This window comes from Platichthys flesus (genome assembly GCF_949316205.1).
Source record: "Platichthys flesus chromosome 22 unlocalized genomic scaffold, fPlaFle2.1 SUPER_22_unloc_2, whole genome shotgun sequence".
NCBI classification, from domain to species: Eukaryota; Metazoa; Chordata; class Actinopteri; order Pleuronectiformes; family Pleuronectidae; genus Platichthys; species Platichthys flesus.
In genome coordinates this window covers 155,354-167,500 of record NW_026909997.1, presented here as the reverse complement: position 1 = coordinate 167,500, position 12,147 = coordinate 155,354, and positions in this window count along the sequence as shown.

Genomic DNA, 12,147 nt, shown 5'->3' with positions numbered 1-12,147 from the left:
CCGAAAATAAGGCTTCGTCCTCGGGTAGAATCAGCCAGTCTCTGGTTTGAGGCTGAGGTGGCATTTTTTCATCCAGAGTCTTACAACTTTCAGGGGAATATAGACCCCAATGTGTGTGGTGCATGTGTTTGTTTTTCTCGGCCATGATCCAGGCACTCTGCCTGACTACTTTTACCCGAAAGTAAGGCTTCATCCTCGGGTAGAATCAGTCTCAGCCTGTAGGCTCCACTGACATGTTCCCATGGAAGTATTATGGGTTTCAGGGGCATATATTATGAATAATGTGACCGGCATTTCATTCATTTTCATGCTTTTTCACAGTTTTCATGCATTTTCACCTCTTTTTTCATCAAAGGAGTGTCTTCTTTGGATGGAATTAGAGGCACGCACGCACGCATGTTCACCCCTTTTATATCAAAGGAGTGTATTTGGATGGCATTTTTACTCCTTTTCATGCTTTTTCATCCTTTTTTTTTTTTTTCAGGCACTCTGCCTGACTACTTTTACCCGAAAATAAGGCTTCGTCCTCGGGTAGAATCAGCCAGTCTCTGGTTTGAGGCTGAGGTGGCATTTTTTCATCCAGAGCTTTACAACTTTCAGGGGAATATAGACCCCAATGTGTGTGGTGCATGTGTTTGTTTTTCTCGGCCATGATCCAGGCACTCTGCCTGACTACTTTTACCCGAAAGTAAGGCTTCATCCTCGGGTAGAATCAGTCTCAGCCTGGAGGCTCCACTGACATGTTCCCATGGAAGTATTATGGGCTTCAGGGGCATATATTATGAATAATGTGACCGGCATTTCATTCATTTTCATGCTTTTTCACAGTTTTCATGCATTTTCACCTCTTTTTTCATCAAAGGAGTGTCTTCTTTGGATGGAATTAGAGGCACGCGCGCACGCATGTTCACCCCTTTTATATCAAAGGAGTGTATTTGGATGGCATTTTTACTCCTTTTCATGCTTTTTCATCCTTTTTTTTTTTTTTTCAGGCACTCTGCCTGACTACTTTTACCCGAAAGTAAGGCTTCATCCTCGGGTAGAATCAGTCTCAGCCTGTAGGCTCCACTGACATGTTCCCATGGAAGTATTATGGGTTTCAGGGGCATATATTATGAATAATGTGACCGGCATTTCATTCATTTTCATGCTTTTTCACAGTTTTCATGCATTTTCACCTCTTTTTTCATCAAAGGAGTGTCTTCTTTGGATGGAATTAGAGGCACGCACGCACGCATGTTCACCCCTTTTATATCAAAGGAGTGTATTTGGATGGCATTTTTACTCCTTTTCATGCTTTTTCATCCTTTTTTTTTTTTTTCAGGCACTCTGCCTGACTACTTTTACCCGAAAATAAGGCTTCGTCCTCGGGTAGAATCAGCCAGTCTCTGGTTTGAGGCTGAGGTGGCATTTTTTCATCCAGAGCTTTACAACTTTCAGGGGAATATAGACCCCAATGTGTGTGGTGCATGTGTTTGTTTTTCTCGGCCATGATCCAGGCACTCTGCCTGACTACTTTTACCCGAAAGTAAGGCTTCATCCTCGGGTAGAATCAGTCTCAGCCTGGAGGCTCCACTGACATGTTCCCATGGAAGTATTATGGGCTTCAGGGGCATATATTATGAATAATGTGACCGGCATTTCATTCATTTTCATGCTTTTTCACAGTTTTCATGCATTTTCACCTCTTTTTTCATCAAAGGAGTGTCTTCTTTGGATGGAATTAGAGGCACGCGCGCACGCATGTTCACCCCTTTTATATCAAAGGAGTGTATTTGGATGGCATTTTTACTCCTTTTCATGCTTTTTCATCCTTTTTTTTTTTTTTTCAGGCACTCTGCCTGACTACTTTTACCCGAAAATAAGGCTTCGTCCTCGGGTAGAATCAGCCAGTCTCTGGTTTGAGGCTGAGGTGGCATTTTTTCATCCAGAGTCTTACAACTTTCAGGGGAATATAGACCCCAATGTGTGTGGTGCATGTGTTTGTTTTTCTCGGCCATGATCCAGGCACTCTGCCTGACTACTTTTACCCGAAAGTAAGGCTTCATCCTCGGGTAGAATCAGTCTCAGCCTGGAGGCTCCACTGACATGTTCCCATGGAAGTATTATGGGCTTCAGGGGCATATATTATGAATAATGTGACCGGCATTTTTTTCATTTTCATGCTTTTTCACAGTTTTCATGCATTTTCACCTCTTTTTTCATCAAAGGAGTGTCTTCTTTGGATGGAATTAGAGGCACGCACGCACGCATGTTCACCCCTTTTATATCAAAGGAGTGTATTTGGATGGCATTTTTACTCCTTTTCATGCTTTTTCATCCTTTTTTTTTTTTTTCAGGCACTCTGCCTGACTACTTTTACCCGAAAATAAGGCTTCGTCCTCGGGTAGAATCAGCCAGTCTCTGGTTTGAGGCTGAGGTGGCATTTTTTCATCCAGGTTCTACAACTTTCAGGGGAATATAGACCCCAATGTGTGTGGTGCATGTGTTTGTTTTTCTCGGCCATGATCCAGGCACTCTGCCTGACTACTTTTACCCGAAAGTAAGGCTTCATCCTCGGGTAGAATCAGTCTCAGCCTGGAGGCTCCACTGACATGTTCCCATGGAAGTATTATGGGCTTCAGGGGCATATATTATGAATAATGTGACCGGCATTTCATTCATTTTCATGCTTTTTCACAGTTTTCATGCATTTTACCTCTTTTTTCCCCCTTCTTCTTTTTGCTCCCCTGGTACTCCATTTCACACTCTGTCATATTTTCGCAAGGACAGCCTCGCACCCCTGGTACTCCATTCGCAAGGACAACACAACACAACACAGTTTGACCCACTCAGGTGACCCATGACGTCATATTAGACACAGTGGCACAGGCATTTTATCCATTTTCATGATTTTTAGTCGTTTTCATGCATTTTTACTCTTTTTATCAAATGAGTGTATTTGAATGAAATTCAAGGCGGTTTGACCCGCTCACATGAGCCAGGGCACCGTATGAGACCCAGTGGCACAAGCATTTTTTTTCATTTTCATGCTTTTTCACAGTTTTCATGCATTTTCACCTCTTTTTTCATCAAAGGAGTGTCTTCTTTGGATGGAATTAGAGGCACGCACGCACGCATGTTCACCCCTTTTATATCAAAGGAGTGTATTTGGATGGCATTTTTACTCCTTTTCATGCTTTTTCATCCTTTTTTTTTTTTTTCAGGCACTCTGCCTGACTACTTTTACCCGAAAATAAGGCTTCGTCCTCGGGTAGAATCAGCCAGTCTCTGGTTTGAGGCTGAGGTGGCATTTTTTCATCCAGTCTTACAACTTTCAGGGGAATATAGACCCCAATGTGTGTGGTGCATGTGTTTGTTTTTCTCGGCCATGATCCAGGCACTCTGCCTGACTACTTTTACCCGAAAGTAAGGCTTCATCCTCGGGTAGAATCAGTCTCAGCCTGGAGGCTCCACTGACATGTTCCCATGGAAGTATTCTGGGCTTCAGGGGCATATATTATGAATAATGTGACCGGCATTTCATTCATTTTCATGCTTTTTCACAGTTTTCATGCATTTTCACCTCTTTTTTCATCAAAGGAGTGTCTTCTTTGGATGGAATTAGAGGCACGCGCGCACGCATGTTCACCCCTTTTATATCAAAGGAGTGTATTTGGATGGCATTTTTACTCCTTTTCATGCTTTTTCATCCTTTTTTTTTTTTTTCAGGCACTCTGCCTGACTACTTTTACCCGAAAATAAGGCTTCGTCCTCGGGTAGAATCAGTCTCAGCCTGGAGGCTCCACTGACATGTTCCCATGGAAGTATTATGGGCTTCAGGGGCATATATTATGAATAATGTGACCGGCATTTCATTCATTTTCATGCTTTTTCACAGTTTTCATGCATTTTCACCTCTTTTTTCATCAAAGGAGTGTCTTCTTTGGATGGAATTAGAGGCACGCGCGCACGCATGTTCACCCCTTTTATATCAAAGGAGTGTATTTGGATGGCATTTTTACTCCTTTTCATGCTTTTTCATCCTTTTTTTTTTTTTTCAGGCACTCTGCCTGACTACTTTTACCCGAAAATAAGGCTTCGTCCTCGGGTAGAATCAGCCAGTCTCTGGTTTGAGGCTGAGGTGGCATTTTTTCATCCAGGTTCTACAACTTTCAGGGGAATATAGACCCCAATGTGTGTGGTGCATGTGTTTGTTTTTCTCGGCCATGATCCAGGCACTCTGCCTGACTACTTTTACCCGAAAGTAAGGCTTCATCCTCGGGTAGAATCAGTCTCAGCCTGGAGGCTCCACTGACATGTTCCCATGGAAGTATTATGGGCTTCAGGGGCATATATTATGAATAATGTGACCGGCATTTCATTCATTTTCATGCTTTTTCACAGTTTTCATGCATTTTACCTCTTTTTTCCCCCTTCTTCTTTTTGCTCCCCTGGTACTCCATTTCACACTCTGTCATATTTTCGCAAGGACAGCCTCGCACCCCTGGTACTCCATTCGCAAGGACAACACAACACAACACAGTTTGACCCACTCAGGTGACCCATGATGTCATATTAGACACAGTGGCACAGGCATTTTATCCATTTTCATGATTTTTAGTCGTTTTCATGCATTTTTACTCTTTTTATAAAATGAGTGTATTTGAATGAAATTCAAGGCGGTTTGACCCGCTCACATGAGCCAGGGCACCGTATGAGAACCAGTGGCACAAGCATTTTTTTTCATTTTCATGCTTTTTCACAGTTTTCATGCATTTTCACCTCTTTTTTCATCAAAGGAGTGTCTTCTTTGGATGGAATTAGAGGCACGCACGCACGCATGTTCACCCCTTTTATATCAAAGGAGTGTATTTGGATGGCATTTTTACTCCTTTTCATGCTTTTTCATCCTTTTTTTTTTTTTTCAGGCACTCTGCCTGACTACTTTTACCCGAAAATAAGGCTTCGTCCTCGGGTAGAATCAGCCAGTCTCTGGTTTGAGGCTGAGGTGGCATTTTTTCATCCAGGTTCTACAACTTTCAGGGGAATATAGACCCCAATGTGTGTGGTGCATGTGTTTGTTTTTCTCGGCCATGATCCAGGCACTCTGCCTGACTACTTTTACCCGAAAGTAAGGCTTCATCCTCGGGTAGAATCAGTCTCAGCCTGGAGGCTCCACTGACATGTTCCCATGGAAGTATTATGGGCTTCAGGGGCATATATTATGAATAATGTGACCGGCATTTCATTCATTTTCATGCTTTTTCACAGTTTTCATGCATTTTACCTCTTTTTTCCCCCTTCTTCTTTTTGCTCCCCTGGTACTCCATTTCACACTCTGTCATATTTTCGCAAGGACAGCCTCGCACCCCTGGTACTCCATTCGCAAGGACAACACAACACAACACAGTTTGACCCACTCAGGTGACCCATGATGTCATATTAGACACAGTGGCACAGGCATTTTATCCATTTTCATGATTTTTAGTCGTTTTCATGCATTTTTACTCTTTTTATCAAATGAGTGTATTTGAATGAAATTCAAGGCGGTTTGACCCGCTCACATGAGCCAGGGCACCGTATGAGAACCAGTGGCACAAGCATTTTTTTTCATTTTCATGCTTTTTCACAGTTTTCATGCATTTTCACCTCTTTTTTCATCAAAGGAGTGTCTTCTTTGGATGGAATTAGAGGCACGCACGCACGCATGTTCACCCCTTTTATATCAAAGGAGTGTATTTGGATGGCATTTTTACTCCTTTTCATGCTTTTTCGTCCTTTTTTTTTTTTCAGCCACTCTGCCTGACTACTTTTACCCGAAAATAAGGCTTCGTCCTCGGGTAGAATCAGGCAGTCTCTGGTTTGAGGCTGAGGTGGCATTTTTTCATCCAGAGTCTTACAACTTTCAGGGGAATATAGACCCCAATGTGTGTGGTGCATGTGTTTGTTTTTCTCGGCCATGATCCAGGCACTCTGCCTGACTACTTTTACCCGAAAGTAAGGATTCATCCTCGGGTAGAATCAGTCTCAGCCTGGAGGCTCCACTGACATGTTCCCATGGAAGTATTATGGGCTTCAGGGGCATATATTATGAATAATGTGACCGGCATTTCATTCATTTTCATGCTTTTTCACAGTTTTCATGCATTTTCACCTCTTTTTTCATCAAAGGAGTGTCTTCTTTGGATGGAATTAGAGGCACGCACGCACGCATGTTCACCCCTTTTATATCAAAGGAGTGTATTTGGATGGCATTTTTACTCCTTTTCATGCTTTTTCATCCTTTTTTTTTTTTTTTCAGGCAGTCTGCCTGACTACTTTTACCCGAAAATAAGGCTTCGTCCTCGGGTAGAATCAGCCAGTCTCTGGTTTGAGGCTGAGGTGGCATTTTTTTCATCCAGAGTCTTACAACTTTCAGGGGAATATAGACCCCAATGTGTGTGGTGCATGTGTTTGTTTTTCTCGGCCATGATCCAGGCACTCTGCCTGACTACTTTTACCCGAAAATAAGGCTTCGTCCTCGGGTAGAATCAGGCAGTCTCTGGTTTGAGGCTGAGGTGGCATTTTTTCATCCAGAGTCTTACAACTTTCAGGGGAATATAGACCCCAATGTGTGTGGTGCATGTGTTTGTTTTTCTCGGCCATGATCCAGGCACTCTGCCTGACTACTTTTACCCGAAAGTAAGGATTCATCCTCGGGTAGAATCAGTCTCAGCCTGGAGGCTCCACTGACATGTTCCCATGGAAGTATTATGGGCTTCAGGGGCATATATTATGAATAATGTGACCGGCATTTCATTCATTTTCATGCTTTTTCACAGTTTTCATGCATTTTCACCTCTTTTTTCATCAAAGGAGTGTCTTCTTTGGATGGAATTAGAGGCACGCACGCACGCATGTTCACCCCTTTTATATCAAAGGAGTGTATTTGGATGGCATTTTTACTCCTTTTCATGCTTTTTCATCCTTTTTTTTTTTTTTCAGGCACTCTGCCTGACTACTTTTACCCGAAAATAAGGCTTCGTCCTCGGGTAGAATCAGCCAGTCTCTGGTTTGAGGCTGAGGTGGCATTTTTTCATCCAGAGTCTTACAACTTTCAGGGGAATATAGACCCCAATGTGTGTGGTGCATGTGTTTGTTTTTCTCGGCCATGATCCAGGCACTCTGCCTGACTACTTTTACCCGAAAGTAAGGCTTCATCCTCGGGTAGAATCAGTCTCAGCGTGGAGGCTCCACTGACATGTTCCCATGGAAGTATTATGGGCTTCAGGGGCATATATTATGAATAATGTGACCGGCATTTCATTCATTTTCATGCTTTTTCACAGTTTTCATGCATTTTCACCTCTTTTTTCATCAAAGGAGTGTCTTCTTTGGATGGAATTAGAGGCACGCGCGCACGCATGTTCACCCCTTTTATATCAAAGGAGTGTATTTGGATGGCATTTTTACTCCTTTTCATGCTTTTTCGTCCTTTTTTTTTTTTTTCAGGCACTCTGCCTGACTACTTTTACCCGAAAATAAGGCTTCGTCCTCGGGTAGAATCAGCCAGTCTCTGGTTTGAGGCTGAGGTGGCATTTTTTCATCCAGAGTCTTACAACTTTCAGGGAAATATAGACCCCAATGTGTGTGGTGCATGTGTTTGTTTTTCTCGGCCATGATCCAGGCACTCTGCCTGACTACTTTTACCCGAAAGTAAGGCTTCATCCTCGGGTAGAATCAGTCTCAGCCTGGAGGCTCCACTGACATGTTCCCATGGAAGTATTATGGGCTTCAGGGGCATATATTATGAATAATGTGACCGGCATTTCATTCATTTTCATGTTTTTTCACAGTTTTCATGCATTTTACCTCTTTTTCCCCCTTCTTCTTTTTGCTCCCCTGGTACTCCATTTCACACTCTGTCATATTTTCGCAAGGACAGCCTCGCACCCCTGGTACTCCATTCGCAAGGACAACACAACACAACACAGTTTGACCCACTCAGGTGACCCATGACGTCATATTAGACACAGTGGCACAGGCATTTTATCCATTTTCATGATTTTTAGTCGTTTTCATGCATTTTTACTCTTTTTATCAAATGAGTGTATTTGAATGAAATTCAAGGCGGTTTGACCCGCTCACATGAGCCAGGGCACCGTATGAGAACCAGTGGCACAAGCATTTTTTTTCATTTTCATGCTTTTTCACAGTTTTCATGCATTTTCACCTCTTTTTTCATCAAAGGAGTGTCTTCTTTGGATGGAATTAGAGGCACGCACGCACGCATGTTCACCCCTTTTATATCAAAGGAGTGTATTTGGATGGCAGTTTTTACTCCTTTTCATGCTTTTTCATCCTTTTTTTTTTTTTCAGGCACTCTGCCTGACTACTTTTACCCGAAAATAAGGCTTCGTCCTCGGGTAGAATCAGCCAGTCTCTGGTTTGAGGCTGAGGTGGCATTTTTTCATCCAGAGTCTTACAACTTTCAGGGGAATATAGACCCCAATGTGTGTGGTGCATGTGTTTGTTTTTCTCGGCCATGATCCAGGCACTCTGCCTGACTACTTTTACCCGAAAGTAAGGCTTCATCCTCGGGTAGAATCAGTCTCAGCCTGGAGGCTCCACTGACATGTTCCCATGGAAGTATTATGGGCTTCAGGGGCATATATTATGAATAATGTGACCGGCATTTCATTCATTTTCATGCTTTTTCACAGTTTTCATGCATTTTCACCTCTTTTTTCATCAAAGGAGTGTCTTCTTTGGATGGAATTAGAGGCACGCGCGCACGCATGTTCACCCCTTTTATATCAAAGGAGTGTATTTGGATGGCATTTTTACTCCTTTTCATGCTTTTTCATCCTTTTTTTTTTTTTTCAGGCACTCTGCCTGACTACTTTTACCCGAAAATAAGGCTTCGTCCTCGTGTAGAATCAGGCAGTCTCTGGTTTGAGGCTGAGGTGGCATTTTTTCATCCAGAGTCTTACAACTTTCAGGGGAATATAGACCCCAATGTGTGTGGTGCATGTGTTTGTTTTTCTCGGCCATGATCCAGGCACTCTGCCTGACTACTTTTACCCGAAAGTAAGGCTTCATCCTCGGGTAGAATCAGTCTCAGCCTGGAGGCTCCACTGACATGTTCCCATGGAAGTATTATGGGCTTCAGGGGCATATATTATGAATAATGTGACCGGCATTTCATTCATTTTCATGCTTTTTCACAGTTTTCATGCATTTTCACCTCTTTTTTCATCAAAGGAGTGTCTTCTTTGGATGGAATTAGAGGCACGCACACACGCATGTTCACCCCTTTTATATCAAAGGAGTGTATTTGGATGGCATTTTTACTCCTTTTCATGCTTTTTCATCCTTTTTTTTTTTTTTCAGGCACTCTGCCTGACTACTTTTACCCGAAAATAAGGCTTCGTCCTCGGGTAGAATCAGCCAGTCTCTGGTTTGAGGCTGAGGTGGCATTTTTTCATCCAGTCTTACAACTTTCAGGGGAATATAGACCCCAATGTGTGTGGTGCATGTGTTTGTTTTTCTCGGCCATGATCCAGGCACTCTGCCTGACTACTTTTACCTGAAAGTAAGGCTTCATCCTCGGGCAGAATCAGTCTCAGCCTGGAGGCTCCACTGACATGTTCCCATGAAAGTATTATGGACTTCAGGGGCATATATTATGAATATTGTGACAGGCATTTCATTCATTTTCATGCTTTTTCACAGTTTTCATGCATTTTCACCTCTTTTTTCATCAAAGGAGTGTCTTCTTTGGATGGAATTAGAGGCACGCGCGCACGCATATTCACCCCTTTTATATCAAAGGAGTGTATTTGGATGGCATTTTTACTCCTTTTCATGCTTTTTCATCCTTTTTTTTTTTTTTCAGGCACTCTGCCTGACTACTTTTACCCGAAAATAAGGCTTCGTCCTCGGGTAGAATCAGCCAGTCTCTGGTTTGAGGCTGAGGTGGCATTTTTTCATTCAAAGTCTTACAACTTTCAGGGGAATATAGACCCCAATGTGTGTGGTGCATGTGTTTGTTTTTCTCGGCCATGATCCAGGCACTCTGCCTGACTACTTTTACCCGAAAGTAAGGCTTCATCCTCGGGTAGAATCAGTCTCAGCCTGGAGGCTCCACTGACATGTTCCCATGGAAGTATTATGGGCTTCAAGGGCATATATTATGAATAATGTGACCGGCATTTCATTCATTTTCATGCTTTTTCACAGTTTTCATGCATTTTACCTCTTTTTTCCCCCTTCTTCTTTTTGCTCCCCTGGTACTCCATTTCACACTCTGTCATATTTTCGCAAGGACAGCCTCGCACCCCTGGTACTCCATTCGCAAGGACAACACAATACAACACAGTTTGACCCACTCAGGTGACCCATGACGTCATATTAGACACAGTGGCACAGGCATTTTATCAATTTTCATGATTTTTAGTCGTTTTCATGCATTTTTACTCTTTTTATCAAATGAGTGTATTTGAATGAAATTCAAGGCGGTTTGACCCGCTCACATGAGCCAGGGCACCGTATGAGACCCAGTGGCACAAGCATTTTTTTTTCATTTTCATGCTTTTTCACAGTTTTCATGCATTTTCACCTCTTTTTTCATCAAAGGAGTGTCTTCTTTGGATGGAATTAGAGGCACGCACGCGCGCATGTTCACCCCTTTTATATCAAAGGAGTGTATTTGGATGGCATTTTTACTCCTTTTCATGCTTTTTCATCCTTTTTTTTTTTTTTCAGGCACTCTGCCTGACTACTTTTACCCGAAAATAAGGCTTCGTCCTCGGGTAGAATCAGCCAGTCTCTGGTTTGAGGCTGAGGTGGCATTTTTTCATCCAGAGTCTTACAACTTTCAGGGGAATATAGACCCCAATGTGTGTGGTGCATGTGTTTGTTTTTCTCGGCCATGATCCAGGCACTCTGCCTGACTACTTTTACCCGAAAGTAAGGCTTCATCCTCGGGTAGAATCAGTCTCAGCCTGGAGGCTCCACTGACATGTTCCCATGGAAGTATTATGGGCTTCAGGGAAATATATTATGAATAATGTGACCGGCATTTCATTCATTTTCATGCTTTTTCACAGTTTTCATGCATTTTCACCTCTTTTTTCATCAAAGGAGTGTCTTCTTTGGATGGAATTAGAGGCACGCACGCACGCATGTTCACCCCTTTTATATCAAAGGAGTGTATTTGGATGGCATTTTTACTCCTTTTCATGCTTTTTCATCCTTTTTTTTTTTTTTCAGGCACTCTGCCTGACTACTTTTACCCGAAAATAAGGCTTCGTCCTCGAGTAGAATCAGCCAGTCTCTGGTTTGAGGCTGAGGTGGCATTTTTTCATCCAGAGTCTTACAACTTTCAGGGGAATATAGACCCCAATGTGTGTGGTGCATGTGTTTGTTTTTCTCGGCCATGATCCAGGCACTCTGCCTGACTACTTTTACCCGAAAGTAAGGCTTCATCCTCGAGTAGAATCAGTCTCAGCCTGGAGGCTCCACTGACATGTTCCCATGGAAGTATTATGGGCTTCAGGGGCATATATTATGAATAATGTGACCGGCATTTCATTCATTTTCATGCTTTTTCACAGTTTTCATGCATTTTCACCTCTTTTTTCATCAAAGGAGTGTCTTCTTTGGATGGAATTAGAGGCACGCGCACGCATGTTCACCCCTTTTATATCAAAGGAGTGTATTTGGATGGCATTTTTACTCCTTTTCATGCTTTTTCATCCTTTTTTTTTTTTTTCAGGCACTCTGCCTGACTACTTTTACCCGAAAATAAGGCTTCGTCCTTGGGTAGAATCAGCCAGTCTCTGGTTTGAGGCTGAGGTGGCATTTTTTCATCCAGTCTTAAAACTTTCAGGGGAATATAGACCCCAATGTGTGTGGTGCATGTGTTTGTTTTTCTCGGCCATGATCCAGGCACTCTGCCTGACTACTTTTACCCGAAAGTAAGGCTTCATCCTCGGGTAGAATCAGTCTCAGCCTGGAGGCTCCACTGACATGTTCCCATGGAAGTATTATGGGCTTCAGGGGCATATATTATGAATAATGTGACCGGCATTTCATTCATTTTCATGCTTTTTCACAGTTTTCATGCATTTTACCTCTTTTTTCCCCCTTCTTCTTTTTGCTCCCCTGGTACTCCATTTCACC